The sequence below is a fragment of the Dipteris shenzhenensis genome, chromosome 27 (genome assembly GCF_047967505.1).
Source record: "Dipteris shenzhenensis isolate YYH24624 ecotype China chromosome 27, Dip_SZ_1.0, whole genome shotgun sequence".
In the NCBI taxonomy this organism is placed as follows: domain Eukaryota; kingdom Viridiplantae; phylum Streptophyta; class Polypodiopsida; order Gleicheniales; family Dipteridaceae; genus Dipteris; species Dipteris shenzhenensis.
In genome coordinates this window covers 38,316,113-38,338,263 of record NC_141622.1, presented here as the reverse complement: position 1 = coordinate 38,338,263, position 22,151 = coordinate 38,316,113, and positions in this window count along the sequence as shown.

Genomic DNA, 22,151 nt, shown 5'->3' with positions numbered 1-22,151 from the left:
TTTGCTGGATAGAACTAGCTCGGACTCAGTAGAACAGAAAAAAAGTGGTGACAGGGTCAAGCTAACAGTAATCAAAGACGAGCAAGCTATTCCAATTGAAGATACCACACTAAAGAATAGAAGTCAGATACAAGAAAAGGCCAAACATGAACATGAAGACCCCACACTCTTCTTTAAAGAGCTTTTAGATTCCAAATTTCAGATAACATTGGATCAACTTCTGAATCTTGTTCCAGCATTCAAGAATCAATTATGTCAGCAGAATTTGCATTTTATTGATGTTCCTCAACCAATGAATCACCCACAGAGTGATGATGAAGAGGAAACATCCAACATTTACACATCAAGCATTGAAGATGTGGATTATCAAGTCCCACTCATAGATGTGGATTATAAAAGGCAAAGGATCCCAGAAGTATTGATAGATGGAGGATCAGGAGGAACATCCTCTTTGAGGATCTATTTAAGAAATTTTGTTGCAATGAACTTGCACCAGCACCATTTCAAGTTAGAATGGCTTACCAAAGAAGGATACAACCTCTTGGAATACTAAGAGGATAGGAAATTACCATTATGGGACTATCCTACAAAGTTACATTTGTAGTACTCAGAATGGAGAAAAGAGATTGTGCCTATTCCATGTTATTGGGGAGGCCATGGCTAAGAGCTACCAAAGTAAAACAAGACTAGGGATCAGAAAGAATTATGATTTGGAAAGGCAAAAAAAAGTTTAAAATCAATTACAATCTTTCCTCCCCCTCTACAACATAGTATGAGAGCCCCTCCTCCCTTGATCTTGAAATCGTGACATATGGGAGCTCCTCTCTTTTGCAGTTCAAAAGCAATTTAGATGCTCTCCAAAACTTCGCTAGGTTGGTACAGGAGGTGAATGTGAAGGAGGGGCAACTAGTGTGCTAAGCTCCGAAGATTACAATCAATGAAAGCGTGATTGAAAATGCTCTAGGAATTTTTGGAGGTAGTTTACAAGCACACTTTTTCGAGAAGTAGTGGAAGAGACAAGATATTCTAGAAGTATACCCCAATGCTCAGATTAGTCAAGATGGTGGAGTCAAGATTTTGAGCTTGCCAATAGACCTCCAAGATGTGCTGAAGAAGACCATTCACTTGTTTCCTAATACAAGAGGAACCTGCAAGTCCTGGTGGCAAGTTCAAGTAGTAGTACAACAATTGTAAGGACATGATGTATCTTTCTCAAGGGCAATCTCCAAGAGCGTGTTAACCAACCTGAAGAATTGTGTGGATGGCAAATACCAATTGTTATCTCAGTCCATAGGAGTTGCAATGCACCTGATGGCATCTACCCTCAAAGGGATTTTTGAGCAATACGATAAGCAGATGTCTAAGAAGGTGACTTTTCTGCAAGGGAAAGCCACCGATGCAGCAAAGGTAGCACAACTTGGGAAAAGTCTCAGGGAAGGTGCAAAAGCTAAGGTAGAGGAGGCATAAGCGAGGGCCTTGCAAGCACAAGAGCAAGCTAAGACCACAAGAAAAATGGTCGACATGGAAAGGCATATGAGAGAAGAAGCAGAGAAGTGCATGAAGGAGCTTTGAGATAGGCTTGAAGAAGTGAGAAATGACGGGGACATTTTGGCTAACAAGGAGCTAGAAAAGATGCGAAAGGATCTTGAATATCAGAGAGCCAAAAAGGAGGGTCCTTACAAATGGCTCTGTGACATGCAAAACGCATTGAACATTAAAAAAACACTAGATGATGGAGGAGCTGAAAATGGAGAATGCAGAAACCAAAAAGGTGATGAAAGAACTACGAGAGAGCTTCAAGGCTAGAAAGGATGGGGCAAAGACCAGCTGGGGTGGAGAAGACAACGAGGCAACTCTCAAGGCCAAGAAGGATGCAGAGAGTAGCCACGGTGGAGCAAGTTGCAGTAGCCATGGTGAGGGTTGTTTTTTCAAAACACTGTTGGACGTCCAAAGATTAAGCTACAAGACCCTACAAGAAGATTACAATAGGGCTATGCACGAGCTTGCCATGGCTTTTGACAATTATGAAAAGCAGTTCGTCGTCTTGAGAGATTTCCAAACTACAGTGGAAGTTTTGGAAACGGCCCATGATGATGTTTTTGAGCAATTTAAGAAGCTTAAATAGATGCTATGGGATTCAGATGAAGCTATTGCATAGAGTGAGCTAAAAGTGGAGGAGATGAAGGAGAAAATCTATAGCCTTAGGATGAGAGAGAAAGGAATCAAGAAGAACTTCATCATGTACAGCGCAAGACTATGATATTGATGACCGCAATAGTTAAATTAGATACCTATCTTGCTATAAACTCGGGTTCGAAATGCATGGTCTTCCATACCCCTATCATAGATGATTGATATATCCCATGGCCTATGTGCTACCAGCCTATGCACGTTTTTTGCTTTGGGGTGTTTATGCATACAAAATCTAGTTGTAGAGAATGCCATTTGCCATTTCCCAGGTCATGAACAAATCAAATGTGCCTGCTTGCTACTCAGCTATCTACAATGAGAAAGTAGTGTTGGGTTCATGGATTGAACAATGAGGCAAAGGTGAATCACAATGAACACTTCTTTATTCATGGGTGGTTAAATATATAGGCAACTGCCTCCATGTTGGTAGATCCCAGATCCACAATCATCTCCATGATTATCTCAATCAGTCACCTCCTATGATCACTCCAATTCCACACATCACACCAACCTAACATACCTAACTGCCAAGTCACTACACTGCTAGCATAGGACTCCTAGCCCATAGGCACACACACACACATACATCAATTTGTCCTTCATTCCCCCCCACAAATTGATGACCTGAACCCTAGCATTAGTCCATGGGAAACTTCATGGCTTGCCCACCTATAGTGGCAACACACATGATCCACAACCTAGTACTCACTCTAGTTGTATTAGGAGTAGACTCATTTGGGCATCCTCATCCCAACATGATCTCACTCTGATTTTGGTCTTTTAGTTTACAATTGGGAGATAGACAATGACTATGTATGGAAATCCCCATGAGTCCTACAAGATAAAAACTTAAAAAGACTAAAAATCATTTAAGGATGGACTATCTATGGTAGAGAACCATTATTGACTCAAACACACAACATAAAGCTAGAAGGCAGGGTCAATGCCCTCTTGGATGAAAGTCTCCTCATTGATAGAGGTCTTTGCAACATCTTGGTCTGGTTCTTTCTTCCTGGTCTTCATAGTTTCCAAGAGCACAAACATATCAATGTTGATGTAACTCTTTTGCTCTTTGTCCTTCTCCACACTCTTTAATGCATCTTGTCCATATTCTGCGATACAAGATCTTTGTAGTCCTTTACCTTCTTCGAGTGTCCAAGCCTTAAAAACATTTTATGAATCATATGGATTGAAGAGGGTCTTACCACTTGTCATGCAAGGGCAGTGTCTACTCTTGTACAAGAGGAGGTCATGATTGGAAACCATCATGTAGGTCATGATATACTCTTTCTTCATGTAAGCTCTTGTCATAGTCAACCTCACTAGTCAACTGGTCAACTAGACAACAAGATAGCATGACTTGAAATCCACTTCAAAGTACCATAACTTCAATCCTCAATATAAAAGATGAAAAATGCATTCAAGTGAACTTCAAAGAACATTCTTTGAATTGGAAAAGGAATCTCTGAATCTCTGATCTGTACTTTAACTCCTCAAGCATCACCTTAGCATTTAGAGTAGCATTAAACTTCAAGAAAAGTTTAGAAATGCTTATAGAAAACAGAGGGACATTGGAGGCTTGATACCACACTCCACATAGCATCAAGCTTGGGGCTTTTGCTATGCAATCAAAGGTACATAAGAGGAGAAGTCTCAGTAAAAATCTCAGGCAAAGTGGCGCATCACACCACCCAAGGCAGCAACATCTTCTTCAATTATAAAAGCCATGTCTTCTCTAAACCCAATTGGTTTTTCTACAGTTTCTCCTCATTGTCTTGACCATTTGCACTCAGATTTCACTAGCAAGTAGCTCATAGGGTTGCCTAAGTACATGTCAGAGCATTTTAGGAATGGTGGCTCCAACAAGTTGAATTCACAAAAATGGTGCGAGGATGAAGAAAGAAGCGGCATGGGCTATAGAAGCTCTATTTCATCAATTCCTCCCAGGTGGAAGTGTGCCCTAACAAGGGGAAACTACAGCTAAAAGGGCATGATCAATGGTGGCTTGTAGGTGGAGAATAGTCTTAAGGCATTTCAGGAAGGAAGGTAGAAGAGAAACTCCATTTGGGAAGGAGAGGGAATCTTCTTGGAATCTTCAAAGAATCTCATGGATTTTCTCCCTAGGCACTAGGATTCTCAGCAAGCTCTGATACCACATGTTGGGTTCATGGATTGAACAATGAGGCAAAGGTGAATCACAATGAACACTTCTTTATTCATGAGTGATTACATATATAGGCAACTGCCTCCATAATCTAAAGGGCACTATTTTAGTATAGCACTATGCAACAAATTTTAGGATAGCACAGCCATAGTGTAGGGATAGCATGGTAGTAGTGCAGGATAAGTTATTGCCAGCATAGTGGTTGGCTGCACTAGGATATTAACAGCCACCAACATGGTGATTTGCTTCTATTATTACAAGATTAATGGATTTGTAGGATGTGTGGATTTGTTATGGGAAACTAGCGTGGTGGTTGTTGGGATATACTAAAAACAAGCATAAGATTTACTATTTGGGATTTATAAAAACAATTTAATAAAACCAACACAGTGGTTGTTTGGGATATACTAAAAAGAAGCATAGTCTCAAATACAAATTCCATTTTCTAGGACAAGTGGACATATTGTTTCCTTGCAATGAGACTACATAAACTTTCTTAGTACTATCTCAGTCGTCCTCGTCCACCCCACTCCAAGACACCCCAAGATGTGCTCATGCATGTCTAAATCCAATTTGAAGACACTCTTACCCTTCTTTTGTTGTGGCATAGGTTGCATTTGGAACTTAATATCTCTTACTAGATGAGAGTGCACACGTGTTTGTGGACTCTTATGTAGTAGTTCGTAATTGCGGCCTCTCTTGGATGTTTTTTTGTACCAAAAAGCTCCGACTACTACATCCCACTTCTCATAGGTTGTTCCCCAATTATCTTTAAATGTTTCCTCAACATTGTGCTTAGGTTTTGTACACTACAACAAAAAGTATGGGTCATCTTCCTCGTTCTCCTTAGATGTTGTGACAATTGCAAACTTATCCCCCTCTTCTAGACAGTCAGTGAGGTCATCAAAAACTCTCCCCCAACTATTGCGAGTCATTTGTCTCTCCATTGTTTGTCACTCCAACTGAACGTAGAGGGAAAACTTGAACTCGCTCCCATGTCTTCACAGTTGCAATGTTCTCACAATCATGATGATCCCCTATGATGCATGCACTGTAGAAACAAGAAAGTTTTCTTGTTTTAATCAGTTGGTTGTTTGAAAATCCTTTAGTTTTCTCACAATTGTGTCGGCTTCTCCTTTGCACTTCATCCAGTTTCACTTTATGGAACACTCTACGTACTACAGTATTCTTAAGGTTTTATTTACTGTATGTTGAATGCGCACCTGTGGAGAGGTTGGTCGTAAGTCATGTTATAGCATCATGGGCATCATTGAGTTTTTCTTGAGGGTATGCTAATTGGTGTTTAAATAGATCTTACTTTAATAACATCACTACATCCATCATGTTCACCCTTGCCATGGCTAGACCCAAAGACATTCCACACTATGCCTAAACTGGCCAGAGATTTGAACCTTTAGACAAAGTAGAATTGACGGGCTAATTTAAATTGAGAGGTAGCACCATCTAGCCACATCCAATGTTGTTTTATATTTTCTACATGGGAATTTTCCTTTTTCATCCATTCCTAATGCAGTAGAAAAGCATGCTACACAAATAAGGTGTCATTGTTAGATATCAATGCTCCGCACTTGTGTAACTACGTGGGAACTAGCTAACTCTACTTGTAAGCCCCCCATATGAGGAGAAGGCATTTGAATAGCTCAGTCATCCGGTAGGTCCTAGTTTGGACACCAGATGGGGGCCTTGTGTGTCTTGATGGCTGGACCGAGTTGGCACATTGCCAACTAGGCTACATCCCATGACTGACTGCACTGAGGGTAGACGAAGCATTTCCTAGGGCAGCCCACTCTCGGGTTGTGGGGCCCATTTGGAGCCCCAGATGATACCGGATGGGGCCGAACGGAGGCCATAGGTTAGTTGCTCTATTTTATACCACGGTCCTATCGTGTGGTTGGTGGCCTATTCCAACCCCCAGTCGATCGTTTTGGGTGGACTGGGTCAGTCACCCAATTGGGTTTAACTGACTACGACTAGTGCCTATATAAGAGCAATCCCGTGAAGCCCATTTTAACACTGGCTATAGCAACCCTGATTCCTTAGCATCTAGCCTTTGTCCTCTACTATTTCCAACATGCCATCGAAGCTCCTCTCACAAGAGTGCACGGTTGGGAGGTAGCGCCATCTATTGTATCAGTTCTACAATAATCAAATTTTTGATTCTCCATACTATCTATTTTCTCTCTTGCGTATGAGATCCTGTTATCTATTGAGCATAGACATTGTATTGTTTTCTTACAGTCTGTTCCCTATCATCTGAAATGTAGAAATGGTACATGTGTTGCACTGACCTGGACTCCTATGAATCAACAAGTAGATTGGCATCAGGCATGGAAGAATCAAGCAAATTATTGTATGTAAGAAATGTTATCTACTTGTTGTACTTGCAAGAGCATTTTTATCTCATCTTGTTCTTGAAATGAATAATTTTTTGCAAAATCTATGACATATACAATCGTGTCACTAGGAAAATTGGCAAGGCATGTCCTGAACTGCTTATCCTGCCAGCTGGCCATGAAATTGTGAAGCACATATTTTAGGATGGATTGAACCACATGACCTACAAGCTCCCTTGGTTGGGTGCTCTTATATATACTGGTAATCACCTGAATGTCTTGATCTTGCTGCCTCAAATGCTCCCACCAAGCATGACACCATAGCTTGTGTTCTTCATTCTGATGGCAATGATTGAATGCATGCAACTGCAACCACTTCTTGCTGTTGTAAAGTCTTCTTTCTTCAGGTTGTTTCTCCCTTCACAGATGTTAGAAAAGTGTCTTCCATTTCCGATTCGATATCGTGCCAGTGCTTTCCTCAACCTGCACTCTGTTCCTTGTGCCTTGACCTCACTTTTCGACTTTCCTGTCTCATAGCCTCTGTCTGCTTCTCTTGCAAGCCATGGTGAGCTGCATGTTGCCATTGATGCCATGGCCACGATCAATCCAGAATAGACCCAAAGAAGCTAGTTGGTGAGGCAAGCAAAGAATAGAAAACAACTTACCCAAAAGAAGACAATGGCAAACCAAGGTTTGCATAAGGTCACATCGAATCGATACATAATTTGACTTTTTATCTTGAACATGCTCCACTAGTACATAGGACCATTCGTCATGTCTACCATTTCACTTTTTATCTTGAACATGCTATAGTGAAGCTTATAGGTTAGTTTTGTTAACAGTTTTACACACACACACACACACACACACACTCTCTCTCTCTCTCTCAAGTTTCAAAAAAAAGAGAGAGATGGATGCATTGGTTTAAGAAAATATTTTTTTGATTGAGTAAAGGCACTACTTAGGCTTCATTGAAACTTGAAATATAGTAAATTTAGTAAAATACATATCGATGTTGATATATATATATATCTATATATATATATAGAGAGAGAGAGAGAGAAAGAGAGAGAGAAATGTTACAAATTTACATTTTTCCCATTTGGAAGAAATGCTAAGTCTTAATGGAGATCCAATTTGAAAGAAATTAAAGGCCACCTTGAGACTTGAGGCAAGTGTCTAACCCATCGTACATCGTAGATGAGTCATGCTACTCGTTATAATAAATTATAGTAATACTTTAATATAACAAATAATCTTATATATTAAAAAAAAGTAAAATATCTTATTATTCATATTCATAGACTATTTATTTTAGGTGGGATGCACCCTGAACCTGTTGCTCATAAAACAAGGGGGGTTACACCAAACCTATCGCTTAAGCAACATGTTGTGTGCACTCCAACCTGTTGCTTAAATTAGTATTGTTTAGTGAGTTGAGAAATAGGTTGGGTGCACCCCCAACCTATTGCTCACTCAATAGGTTGGGGGTGCAACCAACCTATTTCTTAAGCAACAAGTTGGGAGCACTCCAATCTATTGCTTAAATCAAAATATTTTATATATTATTGCTTGCATTTTAGGGTTTGGCTAGGGTTTAATATTTACGGTCTATGGTTCAAGGTCTAGGTTCTAGGGTCTAAGAGCAAGGGTTAAGGGTTTAGGGTTTGGGGTTTAGGGTCTAGGGTCTAGGGTTTTAAAGGTTTTAAGATATAGGATTTAGGATTTACACTCTAGGGTCTAAAATTTATGATCTAGAGTTTAGAGTCAGAGCTTAGGAGGGTTAGAAAATGATTTTCTTTTGGATTTGATATAAAAATTGAGCACTTCTAGGGTCAAATATTAAAAATTATAGATTTGTTGGGTTTTTTTGTAGTTGCTAATCTTAATATTTTATTGCATTTATAGATATTCACCCTAACAGAGGGTTTAGATGTGGTGTTATGAAAGAAGAATGAAACAAGAGCCTTTTTTTGGTAGTTGTTAATCTTAATATTTTATTGCATTTATAGATATTCACCCTAGCAGAGGGTTTAGATGTGGTGTTATGCGAGAAGAATGAAGCAATAGCCTTTAGAAAAATACATAGGCTTAATCACATGAACGTGTGTCATTTGCAACGTTGTGGTGAGAGAAGATGTGTAGTGACAATCACCAATGGTTTTTCATATAGCAAGCGATGATATATTGTATGCCTTGTTCCTGAAAAATGGTGTATCTTTACACCACCTTTAAATATATCATTCAATCAAATGGTGTTTCTATACACCCCCTATACATTGAATTTGACAAACTCTTTTCCATACAATCAAATGGTGTATCTATACACCCCCTATATATTTAATTAAACTAACTCTTTCTATATATTTCATATTAAGTGGAAGTGCATAACATTTTAAGCTTTATTAGACCATATTTGCATGGGGGTGGTTCATTTTTTTGTAAATTTACCCATGATATATCAAGTGGAGGTCACCACTTACAACCTTGGGTAATATTTAGGTTTATTATGTGGAGCTTACACATCTAGTGTTCCCAAAATACCCAATTTATGAGTCTACTAAGGATATTGAGTAGAGGTGACTAGCTCAAAAAAAAAGTCCAAACGAAGCGAGAAAGTCCAATTTTTTTGAATAGTGTGTTGAAGAAAGATAACATTGGGATCATGTTGCATTGAGGGGTGGTAGTAGTTACAATAGGCATGGTGAAGATGAGTGGGTGAGCAGTGGAGCACATGAGCAATTGAGAAGATGAGTGATGAGAGTTGGAGGAGGGAGCATGGAGCAAAGTAGTAGAGTAGGAGCAGAAGAGAGATAGAGGAGGGTGTGTGGAGAAAAGTAGTAGTGTGTGTGGAACAAAGTAGCAGAGTAGGTGTGGATGAGAGCAACGTAGCAAAATGCCAAATGCCACATATCTTAAATATTACAAAGTTTGAGCCACCATGGTGTGGTGTTCAAGTCATATTGATAGCAAGCCACCATGGTGGCTAGTAACTAATTGCCAGCCCAGGGGAACCTTAGGTGCCACTACTGATGGGCAATAGAAATTAATTATGACATGGCTGGTAATCATGAAGCAGATGCCTAGTGGTGGTAGCTAATAGGTGAGTGATTGTAGGACACTATGGTGGCTGGTAATTAACTGCCAACCTGGTGGAATCTTAGCCACGACAAACGTGGCTGATGAGAGTCACCACTATGGGGCAGTAATTACCACAAACATAAATCATGAAGCCTAATCACCTCTAATCACTCATTATCATGAACTCTAGTACTCTACTAAGCATGAAAGCCCAATGGTTGGTAATTTATTGCACTTGTAGTAATCATGCATGCAAGCTCGGTGGTGGTAATTAGCAAGTGAGTAATTGCAGGCCACTACGGTGGCTGGTAATTAACTGCCAGCCCGGTGGAATCTTAGCCACCACGGATGTGGCTAATGAGAGCCACCACCACCGAGTAGTAATTACCACAAAAGTAAATCATGAAGCTTAATCACCTCTAGTCACTCATTACCATGCACTCTACTAAGCATGCAAGCCCGATGACTGGTAATTTACTGCACTTGTAGTAAGCATGACGCAAACTCGGTGGTGGTGGGTAATTAATTGCTAGAATCTTAACCACCACCACAGATGTGGCTGGTAATCTTAGACACCACCACTAGTGGCCACCACTGATGGAAGATGCCTAAAAACCTCTAGTCACTCATTACCATGCAAGGTAGTACTGCCACTTTGAATTAATCAAAATTTGGGCCAACCATTGTGGTGGTTCTCACCTTGACAATTCCTTGCAGTCGAAGAGCTACAAACTTAAGCCTCTCCTATTCCATTCCCTTCATTGTTTTGTCTTCTATCCCTCTTGACCATTTCTTTTTCCCTTACCCTTGGACTGCAAACTTAAGTCTCCACTATTCCATTTCTTTACTGTTTCATCTTCTATCGATTTTGATCGTTTCTTTCTCACTTGCACTCTTCCTAAAACTTGTATGCCCTCTCGTAATGGATCCCCAAACACACTGAGCTCCAAAATGTGTCTACACAATTTGAAAGCTCCTCACATGATCTTTCCTCCCCCCCTACATAGTCCGAGAGCTCCTTACACATTCTTTCCTCCCCCTTTGTTGCACAATACAAGAGCCTCTCCTCCCCTGACCTTGAAATCATGACATCTAGGAGCTCCTCAATCGCTCTCAAAAGACCAATTTAGATGATCTCAACAACTTTACCAAGTTGGTATAGGAGGTGAATGTCAAGGAGGGACAAATAGTCTTTCAAGGTCAGAAGATTACCATCATTGAAAGCATGATTGAAAATGCACTAGGCATTCATGAAGGCAATTTGTAAGCACACTTCTTTGAGAAGTAGTGGAAGACACAAGATATTCTAGATGTATACCCCAATGCACATATTAGTAAAGATGGTGGAGTCGAGCTTTCAAGCTTGCTAAGAGACCTCCAGGATATGTTGAAGAAGACAATGCACTTCTTTCTTGATACGAGAGGAACCATGAAGTTATGGAAGGTTCAAGTAGTAGTAGATCAACTGAAAAGGATGTGATGTATCTTTCTCAAGGGCAATTTCCAAGGGCATGATAGACAACTTGAAGAATTGCATGGATGGCAAAGCCAAATTGTCATCATCCATTGGAGTTACAATGCACCTGATGACATATATTCTCAAAGGGATTTTTGAGCAATACACTAAGAAGATGTCTCAGAAGGTGACTTTCTACAAGAGAAAGCCACCGATGTAGCAAAGGTAGTGCGAATTGAAAAAATGATTAGGGAGGGTGCATAAGCCAAGGTAGAGGAGGCAAAAGCGAGGGCCTTGTAGACATGAGAGAAATTCAAGGCCAAGAAGGATGGGGAAGAGAGAAGCTGTGGTGGGAGAGACAATGAGGCAGCTCTCCAGGCTAAGAAGGATGAAGAGAGCAGCCATGGTGGAGCAAGTTGCAGTAGCCACAGTAGGGGTTGTTATCTAGAAACACTGATGGAAGTTCAAAGAGTAAGCTACAAGACCTTGCAACAAGATTATGATAGGGTTGTACACAAGCTTGTAGTGGATTTTGAAAGTTTTGAAAAGTAGTCCATCATTGTGGGAGATTTCCAAACTAGAGTGGAAGTCTTGGAATTAGCCCATGTTAATGTTTTTGAGCAATTTAAGCAGCTTCAAGAGATGCTGAGGGCATTAGATGAAGATGTTGCATGGAGAGAGAAAAGAGTGGAGGAGATGAAGGAGAACATTTGTAGCCCTAGGGTGAGGGAGGAAGCAATCAAGAAGCAACTTCAACATGTATAGATCAAGGCTATTGTATTGATGGTGGCTACAATAATTACATTAAATTTCTATCCTATTATGTAGTAGGGCCTGAAATGCATCGTCCGCCATACCCCAATCATAGATGACCACATGATTCGATGTCTTGTGTGCTACCACCCTGTGCATGTTTGTTGCTTTGGGTGTTTGTGCATGCAAGACAGGTATGTAGAGAATGCCATTTACCATTACCCAAGTCATGGATAGATCAAATGTTCTTGCCTACTACATATATCTACAACAAAAAAGTAGATGCTATAACTCAATTTGCCATTTGGGCAAAAATTGCAAAACAGAGGGAGCTTGAATTGAAGTAGGAAAAACCCAAGCCTACTGACTACAAGGAAAAGGAGCCTAAAGGGAGGAGCTAGCCCCTTTAAGAAAGGAGCAAGAAGGGCCAATTTTGTAACCAGGAAGCTCAAAGCAAGAAAAGAGGAAGCAACATGAATGGAGGGGCTAGGCCGTGAAGGAAGGAACTAGTCTCATTCATGAAAGGAGCAAGGAGGGCCGATCCTACAATTAGGAGCTCAAAAAGGCAACTTGCTCAAAGCAATGTGGAACCAACCCCCTGAAGGGAAGGAGTCTTTGAGATGTAATCTAAAGGATAGGATTCCTTAAGATGTAATCTGTATGTAATCTATTTAAGTAGTAATGCTAAGTTTACTTAGGATAACACTTGTAGCAATATGATTTATTCTAGTATAATAGAATTAGTTGGTTGTAACTCGGAGGTTGGTTGCACACAAGGATATTATTATACGAGGATATTATTATTAACTTATCTACCACCTACACAATGGTTGGTTGCTCACTAGGAATATAACTGCCACCAATGTGGTGGTTTGCTTCTATTATTATTATTACAAGACAAGATGAATGTCATACAATTGACTCATTTAGGAATTGTGGATTAGTTGTGGGATTTCATATTTGTCAATGCAAGTGCAATTTTTAAGATATATATATATATATATATATATATACATATAATAATATATGTATATGTATATATATGCAATATTATAATATATCCAAAGTGATTGAAGTGATGTTTTCTTAGCTATGTGACTAGATAGTGGCCTTTGATAGGCCAACAACCATAATGTGAGATGAAAGCTTTCGATTAAATGGAGTCTCGAGGGGTTCATTTCCAAAAATTTAAGTATACCATGTGCATTCAAAAGGAGGGGTATTTTAATCCCACTTTTGAGAAAAATGTAATAGGTTTACAATAACAGGAGGATTTTTTAAATTCGAATTTAGGGAAAATTTTGTTAGTTCATAAGTAAAGAGGGGTGGTTTTATTGGGGAAAAAATTTTAGTTGAGGGGTTTTTTAAATACCCCTTGAACACACATGGTACCTAAGATTCCTTAGTAGTGCACTCCCTGAGAATGGAGTTGAAGATTTGACATAAAGTGGTTGGATAATGCTATTGAGAGAGGGAGAGATGTTGCCATGATGATGGTAGCACTTAGTATAACAAGAGAACACTCTAAGTCTAGAAAATTTCAAGACATGCCAAGGACCATAATGTCAGACCAAATATCTACATATATCTATATGCCTATATATATCCAATTTTATAGATGAATTGATCAAAGTGATGTTGTACAAAGCTCCAAAGTGATTGAAGTGATGTTGTACAAGGTCCTAGGATGAAGTGGACCCTGAGTGAAAGGAGGAGTTATTATGGGCGTACAAGTTGGTAGAGGTAAGCAACAAGTTGGTGGTCCGAGTGTGAATGAGTTCCGTGATAGCTCATTAGACTATCTTAAAGAGCTAGGAGATGCTTGCTATAGAGAGATTGATAAGATAGTTAGTAGTTTGAAATTTCCTTGAGCCACAAAATGTTGTATTTTTGAAAAAGTAAAAATCTTGTAGGCATTTCTTGGACTTGTGGTTTTTCTCAGACTATTTTAGTATTTCACTTTGCAATGAATTTTAGGATAGCATGGTGGTAGTGCTGGATAAGTGGTCACCAGTGCGATGGTTGGTTGCACACTAGGATATTAACCACGAATCAGCGTGATGGTTTGATTCTATTATTTCAAGATGAATGGCATACAATTCATTCGTTTAGGATTTGTGGATTCATTATGGCATTTAATAAAACTAGTGCAGTGGGTGTTTGGGATATGATAAAAACAAGTGTGGGATTTATTATTTGGGATTTACAAAAAATGATTACAAAAACAAGCATGGTGGTTAGTTTAGGATCTACTAAAAGAAGTGTAGTCTCAAGTACATTTTCCATTTTCTAGAATAAGTAGACTATTGTTTCCTTGCAATGAGACTACATTTGCTTAGTAATATCTTAGTTGTCCTTTTCCACCACTCCAAGACACCCCAAGATGTGCTTATGTGTGTTTAAATCCAATTTAAAGACACTCTTGGCCTTCTTTCATTGTGGTACATGTTGCATCTAGAACTTAATAGCTCTTATCTAGCAGTTCATAATTATGGCCTCTCTTGGATGTTTTCAGTACCAAAAAGCTCGGACTACTACATCCCACTTCTCATAGGTTTCTCCCAAATTATCCTTAAATACTTCCTCAACCTTGTGCTAGGGGCTTCCATTTTTTGAGCAAAAACCCCTAAGCGAAACCCTCGAGTGACGAGCGAACAAAAGGTGGGAGGGGTCAAAATATATAGGCTCAAGTCATTTTTGGGGAGAAAAAATTCCAAATTATTTCAAGGAATATGTAAGTAAATATGAAATATTGATAAATATATATAGATATAAATATACCTTTATATAATATACATATATAATGTCCAAGTGGTGACTTATTTTATGACTTTCAAATATCCTTTCTTTTCCTTTCACCATTGGTTGGATCATGGGATTTTGAGCAAACATTCTCTTTATAGTTCCTCAAGATGACCTAATAAAAATATATAATGCATTTTAAATAGACCCTCTAAAGTGTATTCTGCCATAGGAATATGGTTTGAAGAGGTTGCCCCAACCCTATTCTACTGGCAGAATACCCTTGGAGAGCTTACGCAGAAGGGGTCATACTTTTGCTCCTTAACTCGGATTGAGGAGATATAAAAAGGAAAAATGTTCAAAATTTTATGATTCATGCAATGGTAGGCTTAAAATTATAATTTTTGTAGTCATATAAGAGAAAAATTGAAAATTTCAAGATGTATATGAGAATTACAACTTCTCCCTAATTAATATTATGGTAGGAAGGAGTTCAATAAGGACCACATTTCCTTAAAAGTACTTGAGTTTGGAGAATTGGGAATATTTTGAAAATCCCTCCATTGCCTTCCCATATTCGATAATGTATTAGAGATTAATTTATGATTGATTATAATGGCTTCAAGTATGAGGTTTCCAATATCTTTTTCCTACTCATCCAATGAATATGGTATACATTGTTATACGAGTGCTTCAAATATGGGATTGCTAAAGATTGCGAAAACTCTTTTAAATTGATCGAATTACCATAATCCTCAAAAGAGAGTATGGTAGGGAGGTAATTATAGGAGTTTCTAAAGTGTGCACTATTTGTTCATATATAGATGATGTTCTCGAAAATGAGAGTTATAATGAAAAATATGTAAGTATATGGTTCCATAAATAAGAAATTAAGAAATAATTGTATATTCCTTTGAGAAATATACTAGCATGGTTGGTGTAAAAAATTATCGCTCGAACTTTTTTGCTTGTAGGTTTTTGCTCAACCAGAGGCAGCAATAACTAAAAGTCATCCCCCTCTTCTAGACAGTCATTGAGGTCATCGAAACTCTCCCCAAACTATGGAATTCATTGTTTGGCACTCAACCTAAACGTAGAGAGAAAAGTTGAACTCGCTCCCATGTCTTCTTAGTTTCAATGTTCACAATTGTCATAATACCCTATGATGCACACACTATAGAAACAAGAAAGTTTTCTTGTTTTAGTCAAGTCATTGTTTGGAAATCCCCATATGCTATGCAGATCATGAACTCCTTTAATTTTCTTACAATCGTGTCATTTTCTGCTTTGCACTTCATTTACTTTCACTTCATGGAACACTCTACATACCACATTATTCTTAAGGCTTTGTTTACTGTATGTTTGAAAAGCCCCATATGCTATTCAAACTATGAACTCCTCGATTTTCTTGCAATCTTACCATCTTGTCCTTTGCACTTCATCCACTTTCACTTCATGCAACACTATGTGAACTGCACTGTTCTTAACGCTTTGTTTACTATATGTTGAGTGCACGCCTGTGGAGAGGTTGGTTTTAAGCCATGTTATAGCATCATGAGCATCATTGAGCTTTTCTTGAGGGCATGCTAATTGGTGGTTAAACAGAGCTTTCTTAATAACAATACCACATCCATCACATTCACCTTGCCATGGCTAGTAGACCCAAAGAAATTACACATCATGTCTAGACCGCCGATTAGGGATTTGAACCTTGAGACAAAGTAGAATCCATGGGCTGATTTAAATTAAGAGGAAGCACTATCTGACCACACCCAATGTTATTTTATATATTATGCATGGGGATTTATGTTTTTCAGCCATTCCCAATGCAGTAGAAAAGCATGCACTATCTTGGACTCCTGTGAGTTAGCAAAAAGAAGATTGGCATCAATCGTAGAAGAATCACCAAATGATTGTACATGATATGCACAAGAGTTGTTATTTGCTTGTTGTACCAGTGAGAACTTTGTATCTCGTCTTGTTCTTGAAATGAATAATTTTCCAGCAAAGTCTAGGACAGAGACAATAGTGTCATGGGGAAAATTGGCAAGGCATGTCCTGAACTATTTATCCTACCAGTTGACCATGAATTTGTGAATCACATATTTTGGTATTGATTGAACCACTTGACCTATAAGCTCCGTGGACTGAGTGCTCTTATATGATAGTAGCCATCTCTTTTTATCAGGTCCTTCAACATCGACATTTTCAAATCTCCTCCATTTTAGAGAAACATGGTTGTCTTCCATCATTTCCTTTGGATAGACATGAAATGTCTTCTTCTTCAGCTTCAAACTACAATGCTTGCATGTTCCATGAATGCATTCAATGTGGTGCCACTCATGGTCTCCCAAGTTTGGGCAAACCATTAGATCCCATAGAGACCTTAGGCTACAAAACCTACTCTCCCTTGCAACACATGATCAGGATCCAAGTCTACAAACTGTTTATTCATCAGGGAGATGTGGGCATCAATCCCCAAGGAGCAATTCTCCAACACAACCAGATCTCAAGTCATTCATAGCTTCCCGGGCCAGAGGTTAAAGTCTATGTGTGTTTTGTTTCAACAAACATTCATGTCTTTGAGTTTCCTAACATACCAGGTCTTACAATGCTCAAAGCTCCTCTGCCCAATTGAAATGTTAGGATTTTGATCTCATAAACTTGAGATATAACTCTATTTGATTCTGTTGACCCAACATGCAGGACTAACAAAATAGTGAGCCCTCTTTTAAATGGAACAACAGTACAATGAGCCTCCTTTTTGCTATATTAAAACAAGACAAAACATAGTATGCATAAAAATGTGGTCTAATTATAGTATATAATGAATCTAAATTGAACTAATCATCTAATAACTAAACTAATCAAGCTACTAGAAGCATAAAAATTTCAACCACCATGTTGGTTGACAAGAATCAAAATTTCAACTATCGGGCTACTTTAGGATAAACAGAATTTCAATCACCGGGCTAGTTTAGGACACGTTTAGGATAGTCAACCATTGGGTAGGTTTAGGACACATTTAGGATAGTCATAATTTCAATCGGGATGGTTTAGGATAGTTACAATTTCAACCATCGAGCTAGTTTAGTGTGACGGTCTCAACTTCACATATTAGAAAATAACAAGTATATTGCTTTTCATTTCTAAATTTCAATTAGAAAATAATTTGTCACAATGAGAAAATAATAATATATTGTTTTTCATTTCTAAACTTCACAATTTCAATTAGTAACTACTGTTTGACTTGAACCAACATTGGGGGCTTATTTAGGACAATCATGTGCATTAAGTCCAAGCCATCCCCATCTACAAATCAAGTGGTATATAACCCAAATAGCAACAAATTAAATTTAACTAATACAAGTACTAAGAAACACAGTAATTTGAACCACCAGGACCATTAATAACTAATGTCTATTCAACCACGCTAGTTCAGTACAATCACATAAGTGGTGATTGAGCTAAAGCAGCCATGGTTGCATGATGTTCCAACCACCCGGCTGGTTTAGTAAAATAACAATATATCTATTTTTCTATTGCGAGATAGTGTTGTTAATTTTTCTCAACCACACCATTGAGTTGGTCAACAACTAATGTCTGTTAAACCACGTTTATTCAGGACAATCACATAATTGATGATTGAGCTGAAGCAACCACGGTTGCATAATGTTCCAATTAATGGTTTGGTTTAGTAAGATAATAATATATTGATTTTCTGTTGCAAAATATATTGTTGTTAGTTTTTCCTCGACCATGCCACTGGGCTGGTCAACAACTATTGTCTATTCAGCCACACTAGTTTATGACAATTGACTTGAAGCAGCCATGGTTGCATGATCTTCCAACCACTAGGCTAGTTTAGTACAATTGTTGCTAATTTCTACTCAACCACTCCACCGAGATGGTCAACAACTAATGCTTGTTCAACCACTCTAGTTCAAGACAATCACATAACTGGTGTTTGAGATGAACCACCTTGCGGTTGCATGATGTTCCAACCACCAGGCTGGTTTAGGACAATCACATTTAGTCCAATCTTGGTTTAAGAAATGAAACAAGTTAACTATCCCAAAGCTCAATCACAAACAACCACCGGGCTGGTTTAGGTACCATTGACCTATGTTGTGTCAAGCATGTGTATGATGTGCTCCTCAAACACCTTGCATCTCATTCGCTTTCACTCTAGCAATGATCTCATATTTCTATTTGGAGAAGATCTCATATTTTCATGCCAAAGCTTCGTCACTCTAGCAATGAGTTTTGCGCTTAGGCTGTCTCTCCTTTTCTTGCGTTCTGTCAAAGCCCATAGACTTCTTGGATAGGGATGATCATGCATTGCTTCTGCTCTACGTTCAACCACCACTAGAGCCACGTTGCTCCTTCTGATTGGCAACATCTATGACATTATGCTCCCAAGCTATTTCTCATTTGTTTTTAGGGGACACCAACACGGCTAATGCCACCCTCTTTGCAGGTAGTTGATCTAAGCTATGCACCCCTTTCACTTTCTATAGGCCATTTCTTAGGTTAGAGAGCGTCCTACATCTCTCAAGGTGTTAGTAAGGTTTTTACTCTACAAACTTTAGGGTGCAGTCTAAAGCTTGTGAAGACTCAAGACTGCTATTCACCTAAATGGCGTGATGTTGTGCTGCATTGAGTGCTCCCACCAATCATGACACCACAGCTCATGTTCTTTGCTCCAATGGCAATGATCTAATGCGTGCATCTACAACTACTTCCTAGTGCTGCTGATCTCCAAGGAGTCTTCTTTCTTCTTGTTGTTTCTCCCTTTGCAAATGTTGCAAAAGTGTCTTTTATTTCCATTTTGATATCGTGCCAGTGCTTTTATCGACTCACAATCTGTTCCCTTGACTAAGCTTTTCATCTTTCATATCTCGTAGCCTCTGTGTGCTTCTCTTGCAAGCCATGTCGAGTTGCATGTTTCCATTAATGCCATTGCCACGATCAGTCTAGAATAGACCCATAGAAGCTATCTTGTGAGGTGAGAAAATAATAGAAGACAACTTACCCAAAAGAAGACAATGCCATACCAAAGTATGCACAAGGTCATCTTGAGTATTCCTAATGTTCCAAGATTTGATGGGCAAGAGGTTTGAAAATTTGAAATTTGTGGGGGTAGCAAAATTTCAGCCGTCAGGCATTAGGGGAATTTTGGAATCAAAAAGGGCCTCTTGAATTAGTCCCTTAAGATTTTTGATTAGCAAACCAGCCAATGGGAAGGCTTGGGCATTAAAAGAATGGAGGATTCCATATTGGCCTCTCATTGGTGGAGAGTCCTCCTTGGTCCCCACTAGGCTTCCACTTGCCTCTCTCTTGCCCCCACCACCTCTTGAGACATTTACTCCCCCCTTTCACTTTTGGATGGTCCCCATACCCTCCTAGGCTCTCTTGGTAGGCTCCCAAATCCGTGACTTTTTTCTCCCTCCAAAAAAGAAATTTTTTTGAAAAGTGTCCCTAGCACCCCAAAGTCCTCCCAGAAGGAGTCTCCCCAAACTATCCCGATTGACTCCCCACCTTTCTTTGAGCCTATTCCTCCTCTCTACCTCCTCTCAACCTCTTCATCCTCTCAACCTCCTCTCAGCCTCCTCCCAACCTCTTCCTCTGCCCCAATAGGGGAAGAACATACACGACTCTCAAAGCGGCAAGAAGAGTTACAAGACAAGATGAAGAAGAAGGATAACCGTGTGTGTTCATTGCATTGCATGTAACCGATATACATAGAGAGTCTCATATCCCTTCATGCCACAAATGGACACCCCTTAGCATCCCATGTACACACCCTTTGGCACCACCCCCCATACATCCTCCTCTCAACCTCCTCCTCTCAACCTCTTCTTCCTCCCAACCTCTTTATCTTTTCTTGCTCCCATTCTTTCTACAATGGTGAAGCACTCCCCTTCCCATAGGCCAAAGCTATCAATTCAATCTTGTGTGGGTCACATTTTGAAGGACAATAGTGATATTTGGATCCCTTAAGAGTTTAAGTTAATGTCATGTGTCACAATGCAACCATCTGCAATAGGTCCATTCAAGGTTTCTAGAAAGGATAGATCAAAGAAAGAGAAGCATTGGAAGGGTCGCATTGTTGGGTTTTGTAATACAAAAAAAGGACTTAAGGTGAAGGTTTAGCATATGTACATGGCTCGAGACATGAACTTGGGTCCTACCAGTCAAACTTGCTTTCCTTTAAATTGTATTTCTCTTTTACATGGACTTTTTTTCATTTTCAATTCAATTGTGTATTCTAATCATTGTATGTGAGCATGTGTTTTGAGAGAGGGTGTCTTGTGGTGAGAGTAGAGGGGGAGGGGGGGAGGGAGAGAGAGAGAGATGGAGGGGTGTTAGGGGGAGATAGTAGAGGGGAGAGATTTGTGAGTGAGGAGAGAGAGAGAGAGAGAGAGAGAGAGAGAGAGAGAGAGAGAGAGAGAGAGAGAGAGAAGTGTGTGTGTGTCAGAGAGAGAGATAGGTAGAGAGTGAGAGAGATAGATTAATTGGCCCATTAACATCTTTCTTCGCTTTCTATGTACATATCTTTCCCTCTACCAAAGTTGAAACCCAGCCTCTGGATAGTCTCACGGGAATATTTAAGGCTTTCCATTCAAATATTGGGGAATTAATGTTCTTAGGATGGAGTGCTGACTCCTTGACAAAGTCTAGTATTTTTTTCTATAATTCATGTTACCAAGTTCCTCAAAGAGAAGGTGCATATGGAAGCCTACATCCTATTCCTCTCCCTAACTTTGATAGTCCAGAATGGCCTCTTCCATTTTTTATTGCCAGATAGATGTCATCGGCACAGTCCACAAGCATCTAGATCTCTTTAGAAATGTGGTAGATTATGTGAGAGAGAAAATCAAGCCTTACCTAAGCTGGCTAGACATAGATAGAGTACAGTGGGCTGTGAATCTCCTCATTGACTATCATTGGGTTGATAGCACTTTCAAGTTTAGGTTGCAAAGAATTTGCAAATCCCTTAGTCCAAAAAGTTTTAGAAGGATTTCCAAGGATGAAGAGTTGGATCTGCAAGCGGGTCTTATAGGAGCTCATTTTGTATCCTTGGAAATAGCCTATTGGTGTAATTCTTTTAGAAATGGAGGACACAGATGCACCTCCATTCATCAATGTGGAGCCAACTCTTCTTCTAGCAGTAGGGCAAGATGTGGACATTGAGGAGAATCTTGATGTGGTTGCGGTGGCCGCTGTTGCTCTAGATTGGTCTAGTGCAACTCGAGACAAGGGAAAGCACATAAAAAAAATAGAGCAAATGACAGAGTTGGTTTTGGTTCCCAAAGCAAGTGGGACATCATCCCCCATAGGATAGCTAGAAGAGGAAGAGGAGGAAGGAGAGAAAAAAGAGGAGGAAGAAGGTATGATGGATGAGGTT